Genomic DNA, 21,952 nt, shown 5'->3' on the forward strand with positions numbered 1-21,952 from the left:
ATGATACCCCATCTCTAGAGCCTTAGATAATTCAACTGTGACCCATATACCTGTCAAGGCTCTTTCTTGATCTGAGTGATCACAAGGGTTTTCCTGGTTGTGGTTTCTCTGCAGGTGCGACAAAGGGGAAAGAAAAGTTTTCCTTGAGGTCCCCTGTAAGGCATCACTGGTATAAACAAACCCCTAGGAGGGTAGACAGTTGCTTTGATCAGACCAAAATAGTTTTGGGGTAAGTCTCGTCGGGTAGCGCTACATACCGCAATGTCAAAGCATTGGTATGGCCTCCATACAAGGCCTGTCGTGGTTCCAAGGGTTCTGGTGTGTCAAAGCTGGAAAGGAAGGCTCAAACATGAGGATCAGACTTTTTGAGTGCGATCCATTCATGCTCCCACATCACATCCACTTTTAACCCGTAAGTAGCCTGTAAAGAATCCAATTTGTCTTGAAACTCTTGGCACATTTCCCCAAAAGTCTTTTGGGTTAGGACACACATGGCCTGTGGCACAAAGCAAGATTTACAACCGTGATAGAAACAACCGTTTCAAACACGGTCTCAACCCCGTCAATCTGTGTGTATCCATCTACATGATAAGACTCAAACGCCTTCTCACCCCTTTTCAAAGCATGTTGAATAAAAATGTCTGTATCCTGGGCCAAGTACTCCAACCATTGAATGGACCCACTAGAGTATGACTTGAATTGGCGTCGGTAGATGTCAGGCGAGGGGATAGCTATAGATGCTGTAGGTAGAAAGTGTGTACGATAGGTTTTCATGCATGCTGATGCAATAGTTGTACAACTCCAGGGGTCAATGCCTTCATCTTTGATTACCTCTTCTCTGAATCTGAGTCAACCTTCACGAAGTATAACCACATCATTGTCACAGTGTGATTCCATCTCTTTATGGAAATCAAAGGTGCTATCTCTTACTGTCTTGTACCACGTCATGAATCTCTCACGCTCTTTGGGAGACATTTGATCATACCCGTACATTTCGGGGCTGGGATAAGATCCCATATAATGTAAATTCTCCTCAGATGTGAAGAAGTGGGAAACCAGCCTTTCACAGAGTTTTCAAAACCCAAGGCCTCTGGCATTTGAGCCAATCTCATGGGTAAGAAGCTTAATCTGTCAATGTATCTCTGGTTGAAGGCGGGGTCTACAAAACACAAGATTTTACTACCTTGAGTTATGACACTGGGTGCAACGCCTTGCTGTATCAAGAGGTTCAGAAGAAGGTAGGAGTCATAGGCTCTAGAATTGTGCTCTATAAATGTGAAGTTTCTGTACTGGGGTTTTAGAAAGAGCAGTGCACAATTGGGTCCCTCTGAAGACCACTTTTCACCCTTGAAAGTCATGGTAGATACAAAAATAGGCAAATGAACCCCTGATTGCTGATTAGTCTCAAAATCATAGAACACGTATTTCTCTGAATGTTCATCTTCAGCCAAGGGCTGAATATAACACTCGTGTGGCACTTCTTGAACCACTTCAGCGACTCTGCTTTTCAAAGGCCCTTTACAGATTGGGTAATGTATGATTCCACACACATGACGTTTTGTGCTGTCTATTTTAAGGTTGTAATTGCAATGGCATTTTGGAAATGTCTTGTTAATGTCACAACTGCTTACAGATTTACAGGCCTTGGGGTGCCATGTTTAAATTTGGTGTTTTTCGTAACAGTAGGCCGAATGACATGTGCGGTGGCAATCAGCACAGGGTGTCCAGTTTAAGGGCTGCATCGGACAATTTTAATTCAGACATAATGAACAGTTATAACGGCACAAGTGCCACCCCCTTTCGGGTGTAGCCGGCATGGCAGGATGGACACACATATGGTGTGCCTAATAACGCGGTGATGTTAGTAATAGCATAATAGTAGGCGTTTTGCACATAAAAGTACAGAATCTGTGGATGAGGTTGGGGGTTGTTTTGGAATTTCAAGAGAGCTGCATTCGCTCTACTGTGGTACGAAACCACAATCTTGATGTTCAGAAAGTCTTCAAATTTGACTCTGTCCGAGAAAGCCACCGCATCCTGTATACCTAGACCCTTGGCCGTTTGGAGCTCTCTAGCCTTGTGTAACGCCGCTAGATCTGTACACCCAGGGTTGAGTAAATGTGTTAGGCCTATTGCGAAGCATAGTCTATTATCAGGATTGTGAACGTTTATGAGGTAGGTCCTTTTATTGCTTATGATTTATGATTGCATTAGGCTATCTAGTTTCCTTCTCTGACCCCCGCCACCCTGGGGTTGACGTATTATTTGCACTACAAGCTCGAGGGTCCTATCGGCTATGACGGATAAATTTGACAGAACAAGTCGTTCCAGCAGCGCTATAAATTGTTCAAGGTCTGCTTCACCATTGGGTAAAATAAGAGATACAGTGTTATGCAGGCTATCTCCACAAATTTCCAACTGTAAGACATCACGAGGTTAGGCATAATCTCTTGCCCGGTCTAACAGTTCGTTCAGAGTATCCAATATCATCACATAAAACACAGCATAGTCAAGATTCTAATTCACCCATGTGAAATTGAAAAACTGTCAAATCTCTGTATTGTTGAATTTATTTCGGTACACAACCCAGACACTTCTATCAATACCATCTCCCTCCTGATTTATTAGACAATTTTCCAATTCCTCAAAAACATCGTATTGCGTTTCAGACTCTTCGGACCTGGGCGTTAATGGCTGGTTTTGTGGGGTGTCTGGTGTAGAAGATCTTAGGCTCTCATTCATCTGGTTAATTATCGAGATGAGAGCTTCGGGAATCTGGGATAACAGGTTGTTGCGTTTTTTAGTTGGATTGCTGTTTAACAAACGTGGCATTGTTCTATGCCAGAAGGAAAGATCCTGACGTATTGTCGCTCAAGTAAAGCCCCCATTCGTTTGTGGAGCAAAATCTTTTGGGATTTTAGAGCCCTGGAAAAAGCAGTGAAAAGCCTAGCTTGTTCTATTTCAGGTTCGGGTGTTTCCACCCAAAATTTGGAGGAATCAAGAAGGTTGGCCGCCTCCCATAATAGCAGGTCGTCTACCTCTGAAATGTGATTTAAAACAGTGAAATCCTCCGGTTTCGTTATTTCATTGTGAATGTCCGGTGAGCCGTAATCCTCCGTGTGCTCTAGATGTGTGAGGTCTTCTGTGCCGTTATATGCCGGGGAGGAGTCTGAAAGAAAATAATACATACAAAATAGGTTATTAAACAATAAATATGTTAGATAAAAAATGTCAAATACATTTCAGATAAATATAACATATATTAACAATATATAAATAAATTACCTCAGATTTTTTGACGAGGACTGTTCTGACGAATCTCGGAAACCGGGGGCTCTTGACATTTTTCACTAATCACTCCAGATTCTGCCGGGCCTGTCTCGTTGGAGCCTGGAAAAACATTATTTGTCCTTGTTTTAACATATTCAATCATAAAAATGTATAAATAATAATATATATAATGGCTTCATACCGTGTCCATGGAGCACCGTTTCGTGAAGCAGTAAGTTCCCTGCCCAGTAGCACTTTTCGGGAGGGGATGATTCTGTGCAATGTACTTGCGCCCGAGTTGTGCTTTGCTTGTTTGGGTCTGGAATATGGAGCAAGCGGGTGGAGGTCCCCGGGGGACAGGACTTTTAAATCCTCTGTTCTCGGTGTGTTTGATAAAAACGCTCTTACAGAACGGGAAAATAGCTGTGTCACGACTTCCACCGAAGTTGGCTGCCCTGCCGGTTCAGGCGGTGCTCTGCGGTCGTCGTCACCGGCCTACTAGCCGCCACCGATCCCTTTTTCGTTGTCTGTTTGTTTTTGTCTTATTAGTTTCACTTGTGTCCTGTTGTATGTGCTTGATGGGCTTCCTTATATAAAGTACGTGTACCCGCCCATGTTTTGTGCGGGATTGATTTTGTGTTACGTGTGTGCGTAAGGTAGAGGTGTTCATGTAATCTGGTACGTATCCGGGGAGGAGATGAGTGGAAAACCGCGTTTAGTACTAAATCTGGCCATTTTGAGTACCGCGTCATGCCATATGGGTTGAAAAATGCTCCAGCCGTCTTCCAATCCTTCGTAGATGAGATTCTCCAAGACCTGCTTGGGCAGGGAGTGGTAGTGTACATCGATGACATCTTGATCTATTCTGCCACACGCGCGGTGCACGTGTCTCTGATGCGTAAGGTACTTGGGCGACTGCTGGAACATGACCTGTACTGCAAGGCCGAGAAATGTGTGTTCTTCAACCAGGCCGTTTCCTTCCTGAGTTATCGTATTTCCACCTCCGGGGTGGTGATGGAGTGTGACCGCGTTACAGCCGTGCGTAATTGGCCGACTCCGACCACGGTGAAAGAGGTGCAGCGGTTTTTAGGGTTTGCCAATTACTACCGGAGGTTTATCCAGGGTTTTGGTCAGGTAGCTGCTCCCATTACCTCACTGCTGAAGGAAGGACCGGTGCGCTTGCGTTGGTCAGCAGAGGCGGGCAGAGCTTTCAGTCGTCTGAAGGAGCTGTTCACCAATGCGCCCGTATTGGCGCATCCGGACCCCTCTTTAGCGCTCACAGTGGAGGTGGACGCGTCCGAGGCAGGGGTCGGGTCCGTGCTGTCCCAGCACTCGGGCGTGCCACCAAAGCTCCGCCCTTGTGCCTTCTTTTCAAGGAAGCACAGTCCGGCGGAGCGAAACTATGACGTGGGGTTGTTAGCTGTAGTCAAGGCTCTGAAGGTGTGGAGACTTTGGCTTGAGGGGGCGAAGCACCCTTTTTTCATCTGGACTGACCATCGTAATCTTGAGTAGCCTCCAAAGCCGACGCGCTGTCCCGCCGCTATGATACCGAGGAGTTGTCCGTTGAGCCGACTCCGAAATAGAGGTGGACGCCGATATAGAGAGGGCCTCACGGTTAGAGCCGGCCCCCCCTCAGTGTCCAGCAGGGGCTCAGTACGTGCCGAGGGGGGTCCGGGATAAACTAATCCGTTGGGCTCATACTCTACCCTCCTCGGGTCATCCTGGCATGGAGAGGACAGTGCGGAGTCTTAGAGGGAGATACTGGTGGCCCACGTTGGCTAAGGACATGAGATTTTATGTCTCCTCCTGCTCGGTGTGCGCTCAGAGCAAGGCTCCTCGACACTTGCCTAGAGGGAAGTTACAGCCCCTCCCTGTTCCACAACGGCCGTGGACACACTTATCGGTGGACTTTCTTACCGACCTTCCCCCGTCCCAGGGAAGTACTACGATCCTGGTCGTTGTGGATCGGTTTTCTAAGTCCTGCCGTCTCATCCCGTTGCCCGGTCTCCCTACGGCCCTGCAGACTGCGCAGGCCTTGTTTACCCATGTCTTCCGGCACTATGGGGTGCCTGAGGACATCGGTTCTGATCGGGGCCCCCAATTCACGTTCAGAGTTTGGAGGGCGTTTATGGAGAGACTGGGGGTCTCGGTCAGCTTGACCTCGGGTTTTCACCCCGAGAGTAATCGGCAGGTCGGGCGCGTTAACCAGGATGTGGGCAGGTTTCTGCGGTCATATTGCCGGGACCGGCCTGGTGAGTGGGCGAAGTATGTTCCTTGGGCTGAGCTCACTCAGAACTCCCTCTGCCACTCCTCAACGAACATGTCCCCTTTTGAGTGTGTGTTGGGTTACCAGCCGGCCCTGGCCCCATGGCATCAGAGCCAGACCGAGGCTCCTGCGGTAGAGGAATGGGTACAGCGCTCCAAGGACACCTGGAAAGCCGTCCAGGCGCGCTGAGACTGGCGGGGAAACGGCAAAGGAGGAGCGCTGACCAGCACTGCAGTGAGGCCCCCGTGTTCGCACCGGGGGACCGGGTCTGGCTCTCGACCCGAAACCTGCCCCTCCACCTGCCCTGCCGGAAGCTGGGGCCACAGTGTGTTGGGCCATTTAACTTCTTAAGGTATAGGGGGCAGCATTTTCACTTTTGGATAAACAGCGTGCCCGATTTCAACTTCCTGCTACTCATGCCAAGAATATAAGATATGCCTATTATTAGTAGATTTGTATAGAAAACACTGAAGTTTCTAAAACTGTTTGAATCATGTCTGAGAGTAGAACATAACTTATGTAGCAGGCAAAATCCAGAGGACTAACCGTTCAGATTTTTTTTTGAGGTCTCTGTCTGTTCAGGGAGTTGTCATTGGGAAACAATATTTCTTAGGAACTTTCAGTTCCTACCGCTTCCACTGGATATCACCAGTCTTTGGAATTTGGTTGAGGTTATTAATTTGTGCAATGAAGAAGTACGGCCATCTAGGAACTGCGTAACACTGTTGAGAGTAGTACTTGAAAAGTAGCTTGGTTTGTTGTCTTCCTGTATTGAACACAGATAGACCCGTCTTCAATTTGATCGATACCTAAAGATAGGTATTGTAAAATACCTAAAGTTGTATTACAAAAGTAGCTTGAAATGTTTTGGCAAAGTTTACAGGCAACTTTTGAAATATTTTGTAGTGACGTTGCGCAATTTGGAAGCTGTTTTATTTCTGGATCAAACGCGCCAAATAAATGGACATTTTGGATACATATGGATGGAATTAATCGAACAAAAGGACCAATTGTGATGTTTATGGGACATATTGGAGTGCCAACAAAAGAAGCTCGTCAAAGGTAAGGCATGTTTTATATTTCATTTATGCGTTTTGTGTAGCGCCTGCAGGGTTGAAATATGCTACCCTCTTTGTTTACTGTTGTGCTATCCTCAGATAATAGCTTCTTATGCTTTCTCCGAAAAGCCCTTTTAAAATCTGAAATGTTGGCTGGATTCACAACGAGTGTAGCTTTAATTTAGTATCTAACATGTGAGATTTAATGAAAGTTTGATTTTTATATAATCTTTTTTGAATTTGCCGCATTTGCTGCATTTTCCCTGGATTTTGGCCAAGGGGGATGCAAGCGTCCCCTATACCATAAGAAGTTAAAGTCTTGAGGAGAATAAACGAGGTGTGTTACAGGTTACAACTTCCTAGGTATTATCCTATTAATGACAGCTCTTTGGTCTTGGCCATAGTGCAGTTTGGAGTGTGACTGTTTGAGGTGGTGGACAGGTGACTTTTATACTGATAACAAGTTCAAACGGGTGCCATTAATACAGGTAACGAGTGGAGGACAGAGGAGCCTCTTAAAGAAGAAGTTACAGGTCTGTGAGAGCCAGAAATCGTGCTTGTTTGTAGGTGACCAAATACTTATTTCCCACCATAATTTGCAAATAAATTCATTAAAAATCCTACAATGTGATTTTCTGGATTTCTTTTCTCATTTTGTCTGTCATAGTTGAAGTGTACCTATGATGAAAATTACAGGCCTCTCATCTTTTTAAGTGGGAGAACTTGCACAATTGGTGGCTGACTAAATACTTTTTTGCCCCACTGTATGTTTTAAAACCCGTAGGAGGTTGTCTAGGCAAGATATATTTTGTCGGGGTTGTTTGAATTTTTACCCACCCACGTCATTGGGGGTGAGATAAATATGTATTTGAAAGGCATGTGCGGTAAATGAATCGAAAGTGGCCATTTGAAGAGACACACATCTTTTTGGTTTCAAACGACCCATGCAGAGACACACACCCCTGCCCTTTTGTTTTTGAAACACACACTTACACTCGCACGCACACGCCCGCACCTCTTTCCCAGAAAGCCTTTTTTTCTCAAGGGCAGATTGGGAGAGAGAGGGCGCGTGATATTCCTTTCGTTAAACAGTGAGATACCTCTTTAAAACCATTTATTTAGTACAGACCTTTTTAAAACAACTTATAATTAATCCAAAACAATTTTATTGCGCAATATTGAAGCATGCACGGATGTTTTATTTATAAACAGTGCTTGTACAACAGTTATACATCATTTACCAGACAGTACTACACTTTTAATAACCTTTAATGTTTATAACATACCTTTGACTGTATTCGTATAAAATAAGACATTGTTTTGAAACACAAATAAAAAAAGAGAAAAGACAGCTTCCCGTTTGTTAAGGGTTGAGATATAGTATTCATTCTCATTAATTCTAAATCTCCAGTACATACAGTTTAAAACATGTTATAATTAATGAAACATTTTAACTATTCATTTATTACAGATAAAGGGCCTGGTTAGCCCTGACCGGCATCCGTCTCCAATTCACCTGCGTCAAGACAGGCTCTCTTGCTCGCAGGATATCCCACACACGCCCCGTCAAGGCTCCGTAAATTTTCACTCCAGGGATAGATCAAACGTCTGGCATGTAGATCCTGGGTATGTCTTAAGGATAGACGCGGCCAGCGCCGTAATTGTTCACGATTTTGGAAAAGATGGTCCAGCTTATTCATCAGGGTTATGAATATGAGATAATCAATCCATTTAAAGCTAAACACTGACATAAAAACATCCTTGCAGGCTTTGGAAAATACATATGAACTGACAGACTACGTCGCATTTGTACTATCAAATTGTTCACATGCTAAAATTGTCACACAGGGGTGTGTGAACTCTGCGACCTCCTTTGCCAGTCCATTCCTGCTTCATCGATAACAGGTGCCAAAGACTCCTCTAGTTCATCTCCCCCATATCCATGCCTAATAAATACGATGGCTCTCCAGGGAAATATCAAGAACTTCTTATGCAATGTAACCTGTACATAGACCATCACCCAGCTGACTTTACCTCTGACAAAGACAGGGTGGACTTCATCATCTCCCTACTCACAGGCAAAGCTTTGGATTGGGTCACAGCCCTGTGGGCCGCTCAAAGTTCTGATCTGTCTTCTGAATCATGCTTCCACGTCCTCTTCAAGGAAGTGTTCGACCATTCAGTTTCAGGTTGTCATACCGGGAACCTGTTATGTGAGCTGTGATAGGGCCATCGCTTCACCACTGAGTTTGACCTTGAGTTCCGCACCATGGCTGCCGGCAGTGGATGGAGGTAACCAACTCTAAATCGGGAGTTACAGACCAAACTGGCCTGCAGAGGAGATTTAACGGACCTAAACTAATACATCCAGATGTCCGTATCCATTGGCCACCTACTGGTGGACCGCAAACCTTTACAGTCGCCCATGACCTGCGAGTCTGCTAACGCCCTTCTCTCGACCACCACAGGCTAATAGCCCCGAACCCATGCAACTCGGTCACACCCCTCTCACGCCTGCCAAGAGACATCGGAGGTCACGTGAAAATGTGTGCCTCTATTGGGGAGAGAGTAACCACCTACTCAATAGCTGTCCGATTCGCCCCCCATGAAGGGGTGACCACAACTTACCAACTTACGCTCGGGTAAGCACCTTTACATTTTTGAATATTACCAAAAGGCAGTTTGGTATCCCGGCTCTTCTTTCTGCCAATGGGGTCACTCAGTTGGTGGAGGGACTAGTGAACTTGGGGGTAATTTCATTGACAAACAATTGGCACAACACTTAAGAGTCAAACTAATCCCTGTTAATCCTCCCTTTAGGATTAATGCGCTGGACAGACAACCTCTTGGAACTGGTCTTGTGACTCGCATGACCGAAAGTATCACACTTCAGATTGGCCTCCTTCACTCGGAGGTTATTCAGTTAAAGGTGTTGTCTTTGCCTAAAGAACCCCTCATCCTCGGTCACCCCTGGGCTAAGCCTTCACGACCCTGCCATCTCCTGGCGGCAAAGGGAACTGCTGTCATGGTCTCCCTCCTGTTTTAAGAACAGCTTCAATCTACCATGTTGAGCCACCTCTATAGAACGATCGGAGTCTGCCATTCCAAGCCACATCCCACCTGTATATGCCCAGTTCCAGAGTGTCTTCAGCAAGAAAAAGGCGTCCATTATATCCATTCTGCCCCCTCATCGCCCCGAGGTCTATGTGAACGACCTTCTTCTTGGGGCATCACCCCCTTAGGGTCGAATCTACACCTTGTCCATCCCAGATAATGAGGTTATGGACACCTATAGAGAGGAGGCCCTCGACATGGGAATCATCCGTCCATCCACATCCCCGGCTGCATCCAGTTTCTTTTTTGTGAAAAAAAGGATGGAAGTCTCCGTCCCTGCATAGATTACTGAACCCTCAAGGACCTTACCATCAAGAATCGCTTCCCGGCCTCCCGGGTGGCGCAGTGGTTAAGGGCGCTGTACTGCAGCGCCAGCTGTGCCATCAGAGTCCCTATGTTCGCGCCCAGGCTCTGTCGTAACCGGCCGCGACCGGGAGGTCCGTGGGGCGACGCACAATTGGCCTAGCGTTGTCCGGGTTAGGGAGGGATTGGTCGGTAGGGATCTCCTTGTCTCATCGCGCACCAGCGACTACTGTGGCGGGCCGGGCGCAGTGCGCGCTAGCCAAGGTTGCCAGGTGCACGGTGTAGCCTCCGACACATTGGTGCGGCTGGCTTCCGGGTTGGATGTGCGCTTTGTTAAGAAGCAGTACGGCTGGTTGGGTTGTGTATCGGAGGACGCATGACATTCAACCTTCGTCTCTCCCGAGCCCGTACGGGAGTTGTAGCAATGAGACAAGATAGTAGCTACTACAACAATTGGATACCACAAAATTGGGGAGAAAAAGGGGTAAAAAATAAATAAAAAAATACAATTAAAAAAAAAAATCGCTTCCCTCTGCCTCTGAATCCGGCCGCACTAGAACAAGTTGGACAGGCCACCATCTACTCCAAACTGGACCTACGTAGAGCTTACAACCTGGTCCGTATCCAAGGTGGGGATCAGTGGAAGATGGTGTTCATCAGGGTCACTACAAATACCTGGTGATGCCCTACAGTCTCACCAATGCTCCCGCAGTCTTCCAGTCCTTCATGAATGAAGTTTTCCAGGATATGATCAACCAGTTCCTCATCGTGTACATTGATGATATCCTGATCTACCCTCACTCCCTTGCAGAACAAGTTCAGCATGTGCAACAGGTCCTCCAAAGGCTACCTAACCACCATCTTTATGTCAAGGCTGAGAAGAATGCCTTTCATGTTACTATGGTAACCTTCCTAGGACAAACTACAGGACAAACTATAGTTATATAACAAACTATAGTTTTGGAAAGTCAGTTAGGACATCTACTTTGTTTACAGACAAATTATTTCACTTATAATTCACTGTATCACAATTCCAGTAGGTCAGAAGTTTACATACACTAAGTTGACTGTGCCTTTAAACAGCTTGGAAAATTCCAGAAAATTATGTTATGGCTTTATAAGCTTCTGATAGGCTAATTGACATCATTTGAGTTAATTGGAGGTGTACCTGTGGATGTATTTCAGCAAAGACCTCAGAAAAAAATAGTGGACCTCCACAAGCCTGGTTCATCCTTGGGAGCAATTTCCAAATGCCCGAAGGTAAAAGGTTCATCTGTACAAACAATAGTCTGCAAGTATAAACACCATGGGACAAGGCAGCCGTCATACCGCTCAGAAAGGAGACGCATTCTGTCTCCTAGAGATGAACGTACTTTGGTGCGAGAAGTGCAAATCAATCCCAGAACAACAGCAAAATACTTTGTGAAGATGCTGGAGGTAACAGATACAAAAGTATCTATATCCAAAGTAAAATGAGTCCTGTATTGACATAACCTGAAAGGTCAATAAGCAAGGAAGAAGCCGCTGCTCCAAAACTGCAATACAAAAGCCAGAATACGGTTATCCAAAGTAAAATGAGTCCTATATCAACATAACCTGAAAGGCCGCTCAGCTAGGAAGAAGCTGCTGCTCAAATTATGTCAATTCGCCTATCAGATGCTGCTAAAGTCATGTCATAATTTTCTGGCATTTTCCAAGCTGTTTAAAGGCACAGTCAACTTCTGTAAGTGAAATAATCTGTCTGTAAACAATTGTTGGAAAAATTACTTGTGTCATGCACAAAGTAGATGTGGAGTGGTTGAATAAGGAGTTTATGTAAACTTCTGACTTCAACTGTATATAATACCGAGTGGCAGATTTAGTTATAGGAGACATGGTTAGCCGCCCAGGGCAGCATTTTGCTAGGGGCGCCTGCACAAAAACATTTGCTAAATAGGTTTTCTATCGCTCGTTTGCACGTCATGTCAGTAATGTATCACCGTGTGGGACTGTGTGTCCATTAACCTTGTGGGAGTGGGCACCCTGATTTTAGTTTGTGAGCTAGGCAGGCTACTATCTGGGATGGTCTCCCACTCAGAAGTACGAGATGGGGAGGAGGGCGGTGGTAGGTTGACCTCAGGTCTCCCCACTGAAAGCTCGAGGTAGGGGGAGCGGGGAAATCTATGAAAGAGAAAGGTGCGCACCGCACCTCTAACTTTGTACAGTACCAATGCAATTAGAAAACTCAGTCACACTATGAAATGCTACCAAATAAACCCCAATTAATTAATAATACCATGAATATACACTACCATTCAAAAGTTTGCGGTCACTTAGAAATGTCCTTGTTTTGTAATATCTAAATGATCAGAAATACAGTGTAGACGTGGTTAATGTTGTAAATTACTATTGTAGCTGGAAACAGCAGATTTTTCATGGAAAATCTATAGTGGTTTCTCCTTTAAAAGTTGCGAGCTTACACCGTGGGACTTAGAGGTACCCAGCGTCACGGCTTCCTTCCTCCAGTCCACCACAAGGGGGAGGTAGAGCACTCATTATGCATTTGGGTCCCAAGGTTTTTACTGTATATGACCAATCATGCCGAGTGGTTCCAATGACGAATTTTACGCCAGCCACCTGTCCCTGGTGGATTTCTTCAGCAAAGGCTGACAAAACAATATGGGGGAAGCAAATGTAAGTAGTTATAATGTCCTAACAAGTCAAGCAAAACATTTACAATTGAGAGGAAAATGTTAGTTCATGTAGAGACAAATTAATGTGCATATTTTTTGTCATGAAGTTAATTTACAAAAATTGCGATTTAGCAAGTTTTTTTTCAGTCATATCAAACTCCATTCTTTGAATTTTTTTTATATTTTTTTTATTTCACCTTTATTTAACCAGGTAGGCTAGTTGAGAACAAGTTCTCATTTGCAACTGCGACCTGGCCAAGATAAAGCATTCGACACATACAACAACATAGAGTTACACATGGAATAAACAAAACATACAGTCAATAATACAGTAGAACAAAAGAAAACAAAAAGTGTATGTACAGTGAGGTAAATTAAGGCAATAAATAGGCCATGGTGGCGAAGTAATTACAATATAGTAATTAAACACTGGAATGGTAGATGTGCAGAAGATGAATGTGCAAGTAGAGATACTGGGTTGCAAAGGAGCAAGATAAACAAATAAATACAGTATGGTGAGAAAGTAGGTAGATAGAAGGGCTGTTTACAGATGGGCTATGTACAGGTGCAGTGATCTGTGAGCTGCTCTGACAGCTGGTGCTTAAAACTAGTGAGGGAGATACTGTATGAGTCTCCAGCTTCAGAGATTTTTGCAGTTCCTTCCAGTCATTGGCAGCAGAGAACTGAAAGGAAAGACGAGCAAAGGAGGAATTGGCTTTGGGGGTGACCAGTGAGATATACCTGCTGGAGCGCGTGCTACGAGTGGGTGCTGCTATGGTGACCAGTGAGCTGAGATAAGGCGGGGCTTTACCTAGCAGAGACTTGTAGATAACCTGTAGCCAGTGGGTTTGGCGTCGAGAATGAAGCGAGGGCCAACCAAAGAGAGTGTACAGGTCGCAATGGTGGGGAGTGTATGGGGCTTTGGTGACAAAACGGATGGCACTGTGATAGACTGCATCCAGTTTGTTGAGTAGAGTGTTGGAGGCTATTTTATAGATGATATCACCGAAGTCGAGGATCGGTAGGATGGTCAGTTTTACGAGGGTATGTTTGGCAGCATGAGTGAAGAATGCTTTATTGCGATATAGGAAGCCGATTCTAGATGTAATTTTGGATTGGAGATGCTTAATGTGAGTCTGGAAGGAGAGTTTACAGTTTAACCAGACACCCAGGTATTTGTAGTTGTCCACGTATTCAGAGTCAGAGCAGTCCAGAGTAGTGATGCTGGATGGGCGAGCAGGTGCGGGCAGCGATCGATTGAATGGCATTCATTTAGTTTTACTTGTGTTTAAGAGCAGTTGGAGGCCACGGAAGGAGAGTTGTATGGCATTGAAGCTCATCTGGAGGTTAGTTAACACAGTGTCCAAAGAGGGGCCAGAAGTGTGCAGAATGGTGTCATCTGCGTAGAGGTGGATCAGAGAATCACCAGCGGCAAGAGCAACATCATTGATGTATACAGACAAGAGAGTCGGCCCGAGAATTGAACCCTGTGGCACACCCATAGAGACTGCCAGAGGTCCGGACAACAGGCCCTCCGATTTGACACACTGAACTCTATCAGAGAAGTAGTTGGTAAACCAGGTGAGGCAATCATTTGAGAAACCAAGGCTGTCGAGTCTGCCAATAAGAATGTGGTGATTGCCAGAGTCGAAAGCCTTGGCCAGGTCGATGAATACGGCGGTTATGATGTCGTTTAGGACCTTGAGCGTGGCTGAGGTGCACCCATGACCAGCTCTGAAACCAGATTGCATAGCGGAGAAGGTATGGTGGGATTCGAAATGGTCGGTAAACTGTTTGTTAACTTGGCTTTCGAAGACCTTAGAAAGACAGGGTAGGATAGATATAGGTCTGTAGCAGTTTGGGTCTAGAGTGTCACCCCCTTTGAAGAGGGGGATGACCACGGCAGCTTTCCAATCTTTGGGAATCTCAGACGATACGAAAGAGAGAATGATGCTTTCATTACAATTATATGTTTTACAATTATACACTTCAACAGTGTTTACCACTCCTGCTCCTGGGACATCAATGTTTACACATTGTAACTATGCAATAGACTAGAAACATATTTTCTAGATTTAAATAAAGGCTGATTTGTAATTCATATACACATAATTTTAAAAAGTACATCCTGCCAGCACGCCCACAAGCGTGCTGAATGTCGCGTGGAAGAGAGCGAAGAACGAGATGGGAGTAACAATCCTGGCTATTTGCTTTGAGACCGGCATAATAATGTAATGAAACAAGCAGGGAGTAGGTTTCGAACCCTCAACATTCTAGCCCGAAGTCATAGGCATGCAGAGGCCCATTATCAGCAACCATCACTCCTGTGTTCCAATGGCACGTTGTGTTAGCTAATCCAAGTTTATAATTTTAAAAGGCTAATTGATCATTAGAAATAAAACTGGACGCCTTTAGATTAGTTGAGTATCTGGAGCATCAGCATTTGTGGGTTCAATTACAGGCTCAAAATGTCCATAAACAAATAACTTTCTTCTGAAACTCGTCAGTCTATGAAATGAAGGCTATTCCATGCGAGAAATTGCCAGAGACTGAAGATCTCGTACAACGCTGTGTACTACTCCCTTCCCAGAACAGCGCAATCTGTGCCAAGAGTGTGCAAAGCTGTCATCAAGGCAAAGGGTGGCTACTTTGAAGAATCTCAAATATGAAATATATTTTGATTTGTTTAACACTATTTTGGTGTGATGTCTTCACTATTACTCTACAATGTAGAAAATAGTAAAAATAAAGAAAAAACGCTGAATAAGTAGGTGTGTCCAAACTTTTGACTGGTACTGTACACAATGGTGTTGATGTGTCATTGGAAATGTGCATCCCTATTCTTCCTCCTCCTTATTCATGTCTCAGTGGCATTGTCATTGTGCATGTATTGTAACATTCATTTATTCATTTAATAGTCATCACAGGAGGTTGGTGGCACCTAAATTGGGGAGGACGGGCTTGTGATAATGGCTGGAGCGTAATTAGTGGAATGTTATCAAATATATCATGGAAACCATGTGTTTGATGCCATTCCATTTACTCCATTCCAGCCATTTTTATGAGCCGTCCTCGCCATCGGCAGCCTCCACTGATATTCATGTATTAGTCATGTGGTCATCAGTCGACAAACTGTTGTTACATAATATATATAAATAGGCCCTGTATGCTGGGTCGCAGATGCTTTTATCCAAAGCGACTTGCAGTCGTGAGTGCATAGAAAGGGTGTCCCCAGCTGGAATCAAACCCATGATCTTGACATTGCATTCACCCTTCTCTACCAACAGAGTCACACAGGACCACATAACATATTAGTTTTAATGTTATGTTATGAATTGTTGACGTTACTTAACTACTTTTAATGTGACAGAAATGATCAAATCAAACCAAATGTTCACCTTGTCAATGAATAATTCCATGTTTTACCATTTCCAAGGCAACTTTATATATGCACATTTTCTGCTACAACAGTTAGACACTTTTTATGACTTTCAATAATAACTTGAAGTCTGTTTCCATGTACCAGATATCCTACCTCCTCCCTGGATGGCAGGGACACTTTATGTCTTTAGTAGTCAAGCGTTAAGGGCGTGATCTCCTGCATTATGAATGCATCTGGTTCCGGCATGGGAAATGTGGAGGCCCAGCATGTACGTCTTCTCTCCCCTTCCTCTTTCACCAGAGAAGAAGAGAAAAAAGAGGCCACATTAGGTCTGACTTGTTTTATGACACTGGGGACAACGTTTTTTTTTTTTTTTTTATCTTCTTGCTTTATATGTGGTGATTTTCTGTGAAATGGGATGGGTTAGGGGAGGCGAGACAACATAACTGCCATAACCCAGTCTCATGGGGGTAACAATATGGTCTTCTTATGCTGCCGTCATAACTTTTGGCAGCGCAGTGCCTAATTGAACATAATCTAAGATGTTACATGCTATACATAGGATTTGTCTTAAATTGTCTTAAACCAACATGAAATGCTTCTTCTTCCAGCATCTATTCAAATAAAATTGAATCATTCTATGAAAATGTAAGTCTTGTGGTTATTTGTTATATTCAGCTGTCTGAGGTACTATGCAAAGCATTCTATAGCCAGCTAATATTGCCTTTTTTTTCCAAACACAATTTTCATTTGACTCTCTATCCCTTATTTCCCCTATTTTCCTTTCTTCTCTTCAACTCCAACTTCCCTATTCTTCCTCCTCCTCATTTATTGTGTGTTTATTTCTTCCCTCATTTTCTCCGCACCATCTCCCACCAGCTCTTTCTCTTTGGCTGTGCTCCCCCTCTTCTTCCACTATCTCCCCTCCACAGAGGGGGCATAAACATAATGTTCTGGGCGCTAGTAAAGTGCCTGCATCTCAAGACCCACATCTAGTCAGCCAATGTGTTTTGCCCACCAAATGTTCCCTAGCTGTACACAAAGTACACTTGTGACTGCTTGCTTCAGTTGTCAAATACAAATTAGTGACCAGCGGGGGGTTTTGAGCTTCAGTGAAGTTCTAAAATCTAATTTCCGGGGCTTCATTTTGTTTGTGTGTTTGAAGGGAACAGCGACAAGAAAGGGAAGACCTTTTAGAATATTTTTTGCTGACAACAAAAACTGGGACATTTCTTAAGCAATATATATGCGACAAAAGGAGAGGAAATGGTGCCTTAAATTGCTTATCTTTCCACTCTCCGTGACTTCAGAGAAGAGTGCAAGCTGTTGTTTTGGGAAGACGGCAATCAATGTTGTTTTTGGCGCTTCCGTTTGCAACTGAATCATTATTTCATTCTCTTCTCCTTCCCAAGTAATGGGGCAAAGCCAAAACTTATGGCTTACTTAAGTTTGAGATGATTTAGAATTTAAATGACTCTTGACAGGGCAAATCACTAGACACATGACTTCATAGATTCACTCCAACTCGTTCATAGATTCACTCCATCTCCGTTAAAGCAACATCTTACAATACTTCCAATGTTACCAAGCTGTTCAGACATTAGGCTTCATTAAAATGGTGATTGTAAATTCACCACCAAGTCGAACAAAGGGATGACTTGAGGTTGTGCATTATGATGGGATGTTTGGCGTTTCTTCATTCCATATTATTCTGGTCAGCCTCAGAGCCATGTCCACTGAATTCAATTCACTGAGTAGGGAAGACCGGGGCACAAAGTAACACTTTCAGTCTTTTGCTTATTTATGAAAAGATTAGTTGGATTAATAATATGTTTTTACAAACAACATATCTCAGCTACCATTACACACTAACTATTTTTTTGGACATATTGTACAGTACCAGTTGTTTACAACCGAAAGTGGTGAAAGTCAAAATATTACAATTAACCCAGTGGGTGGGATTAATTGTGACAGACTGCAGGATTAATTGTAACACTAACCATGTTTCCATCCATAGTTTTTATGTGAGTAAAGTCATACTGTATGCAAAAACATCATCACAGCTGTAATGGAAACGTGACGATTCGGTACAATTTTATAAACGCCGACAGAATTTATTTATTTGACATGGTGGGATCTTTGTGTGTCTGTAAAATTAATTATGCGAGAAATTCCAGTAGAAATACCTTTATGGGCAAATATTGATATAATAACCATCATATTGAAGTCAATTTGGAGTAACGCAATGATATGGTATATTTTCCTCCCACTACAACTGGGGAAACCACACATTTTATTAGGCTACTGATTAAATACATTCTGATGAACTTCACAGGGTGGTGAAAGTGCATGGTGATCTTAAGGCTCCTTTCCAATAAATATTGAGGGTCTTATTCTCGTGACATGATGATCGATGCTTGGCTGCCGTTTGACAAATAGATCTGTATCTGCTAACTGTTCGCTAGAGCATGCAAACCAAGACCAGAGGAGGCACATTTGCTATTTAACACATCAGTGTGTGTCAAAACTCTTGGTAGACTTTATTTTTTATTTGTTACATGAAAATGTAAGTCAAAAAGTACATTTTGTGTGCACTACGTTCATCACACACTGATATTTATCTGCAACATGTCCCTTTGGTGGAAACCCCACTGGTGGGAAAATGCACATATTTGTCTCAAATCTGAGTCTAATCTGAGTCTTGTGAGAAAACACAATCATTACGGTCATCAACTTTACCAATCAAAAGACCACTTCTGTCACACCCTGACCTTAGTATTCTTTGTTTTCCTTGTTATTTTGGTTAGGTCAGGGTGTGACATGGGTGATGTATGTGTTTTTGACTTGTCTAGGGGTTTTGTATGTTTACGGGGCTGTTTCCTTTCTAGGTAGATTGTATGTCTATGGTTGCCTAGATTGGTTTTCAATTAGAGGCAGCTGTCTATCGTTGTCTCTGATTGGGAACCATATTTAGGCAGCCATATTCTGTGGGTGATTATCTATGTCTATGTTAGTTGCTTGTGTCAGCACAGGTTTCTTATTATAGCTTCACAGTCTTATTCGTTTTTTGTTTTGGTTCAGTTTACTTCATGTTCTTTCTTCAATAAAGAAGAATGTATACTAACCACGCTGCGTTTTGGTCCTCACCTTCTACTCCATACGACGATCGTGACAACTTCTAAAAATGATATGTCATTAGATACAGTACATGGGTAATCTTACACAGGTCAATAATCAATAAGAAAGGCGGCAAGAATATTTTAATTTCGGGCCTAATTGTTTTTCTTCTTTTCAATAAAACATAAAATAGGCATGTAGATACACTAACCAAGCATTAGCACATTGAATAACAGATTTCTAAGTGGTTTCTAATTTGATTTATTTAGTTGTTACATTTTCCCCTGTGTTACTTTGTGCCCCGTTCTCCCCTACATTGTTCAATAGTATCCCATTGAACATGTTATGTACATGACACAGCAACAGTTAAAGTGTTAATAGTATTGCATATCATTAATGGTATCACATTTGAAACATACTCTGGGCTGACCTTACGTAAAAGACGAGGCTCGACCCAGTTAGGCGATGCATGTAGTTCTCCCCAATAACCCCAAGGTGAATTGAGGTCTCAATCTCTCACCCCTAGCTTGTAAAAAAGGGATGATTTAAAAGCAGGAAGGAGTAGTTAAGTGATTTTATGGGGGCTTTTGCTGCTCTTCATTTGACTGAACATCCAATGGAACACAAAGAAAGAAAATGGAATGCCTCTGGCTACCTTGGGGAGATGAAGCCAGCATGTTCTGAATAGTGTACAAGTGCATTCGGGAGATTTTAAACAGTAAGTCGATAACCAGGGCACAAAGGTCTTACCTAATGGCGAAAGTCTCACGAGAAAAAAAAAAGACAAATGGGAAGCAATGATAGGGCCAGGGCTGATTTTCTTCCAACACTTTCATTGCATCATCACCCTATGAAGCCCAACTAACTCTTTCTCCACTCTTCCTCTTCATTATTTTCAGAATACAGACATACTATGAATACATTCATTTAGTTTTAATAATGCTTAAAGTAATGTCATGTGCATCATGTGGTTGTAGATGTGTATTGTATGCTTTGTAATAAACAGTTAATGTAGGGGTCATTCGTTTTTCAACAGAAGTAATTTTACTGAGGTAGTACGTGAAGCGAAACCACCCAACAAGCAATCTAAATAGGAACGACTTTGAAAACAAATAAACCAGTATTGGCTTTCAACCAGGCCCTGTGCTCTGTGGGAACTGTGTCCTTGAGGAAGGACCGCAGCAGTCAGAGATGAGTTTACTGATGGTCAACTACCCTTCATTGAGCAGCACTTTTAATTAGGATGCTGAGTAATTTACATTCATTTAGATTAAGTACCGCAGCGATCATTTAGAGCAGGGCTGTAGTCTCTACATACTGTACACATTTTGCCTAACACAAACGCAGCTGTGATAATGATAATTTTACAGCTAGGACAGCTACAGATTTCCCCTCATACTGTACCACTGTCCCAGTGGGCAAAACTGTTTGTAATGACATATTGCATGTTGTATATTTTCATTTTTTATCCAACATGCTGTCTTATTGTTCTGCTAGACAACAGATACTATTGCAGAAGGTAATGGATTTAAATTATTGCCAAACCCTTGGCTCCATGCCAGGTATCTTTCCATTTGAAACATCAGCAAATGCAAAGTAACACTGAAATAATATACGTTCACCAGTATTTGTATGGTTCTCGGCAGCCCAAACAGTATTTTCTCTTATTCATCTCTATTGTCTTCAACCTCAGACTTTGTGGCACAAACAGCGGCTGAGCTCTGCTGCTGTTTTGCAAGGCTGGGCCAGAGGCTCCAGCTCATCTCTCTCGGTGCCACCCTGTGTGGCGCGTTTGTTGTGGATAATGACCGGCCTCAGCTCCAGTATGTTCAAACCTGCTCACTCATCATCTAAATTGGTCATAGAGCAGACAGACATGTGAAAAGCGCCTTGATTATAGCGCTCCACCACACGCCCTCTCGCTTGTTCATTTCACAGACCATTAATTATTATTGTTATTATTTAATTAAATAGGTTAGCTTTGAGGCTGAGGCCGATGCCGGCCGTCACCATCACTGTCGCCGGCGGCAACGAGAGGCGGGGTTGGCAAGGCGACGAGTGCCAGGTGAATATCTGTAGGGACCGGGCGAAGAGTGTTCGTTCGACTAGCCTGCCTGGCAGCGGCCTGGGTGGACTTTGCCTGACAGCATTCCGCTGATGTCGACAAAGGTTCCGCTCCGTTTTGTTGATGAAGCTCACCTCGGGGACGTGAGGACGCCTCAGCGCACATTACCGGAGTCCATCTGCAGGGCGATTAGCGTGATTACCGATGTATGTCATCCCTTTAACACTCAACACAGGTTGGGGCCCACCGCCAGAGATGGATGAACAGTGTAGGAGCTGGTTAATGTCTGTGTGTGGGAGGGAGATTGTTCAAATGAACTGCCACGCTGGATATGTAGGCTATGCTGTCACATGTACGCCCTTGGCAATTTTGATTCCTTGAGTGAAAGGCAAGGTGTGAGCATGCAAGTTACTTTGTGTTGAACACACTGATAATCAATAAGGCCATGGCTGAATCCCAAATGGCACTCTATTCCCTATATAGTGCGCTATTTTTGATAGTTTTAATCATGTTTTGAAGCTATAGAGTGTTTGTTTACAATTGCATTCTTTACAGACTAAAACAAGCCTATATTTTGGGGGTTCTGATGTGGTTAGAAAGACAGTTGAAATAAAATAATGTGGCATTTAGAAGTTATTTTCTTCAACTATCAATGGCCATGTATCATTCATTTAAATGTCCAAAAATGGATGTAGCAATCACAGA

This window comes from Oncorhynchus mykiss, chromosome 9 (assembly GCF_057628025.1).
Source record: "Oncorhynchus mykiss isolate SJ-2025 chromosome 9, ASM5762802v1, whole genome shotgun sequence".
NCBI classification, from domain to species: Eukaryota; Metazoa; Chordata; class Actinopteri; order Salmoniformes; family Salmonidae; genus Oncorhynchus; species Oncorhynchus mykiss.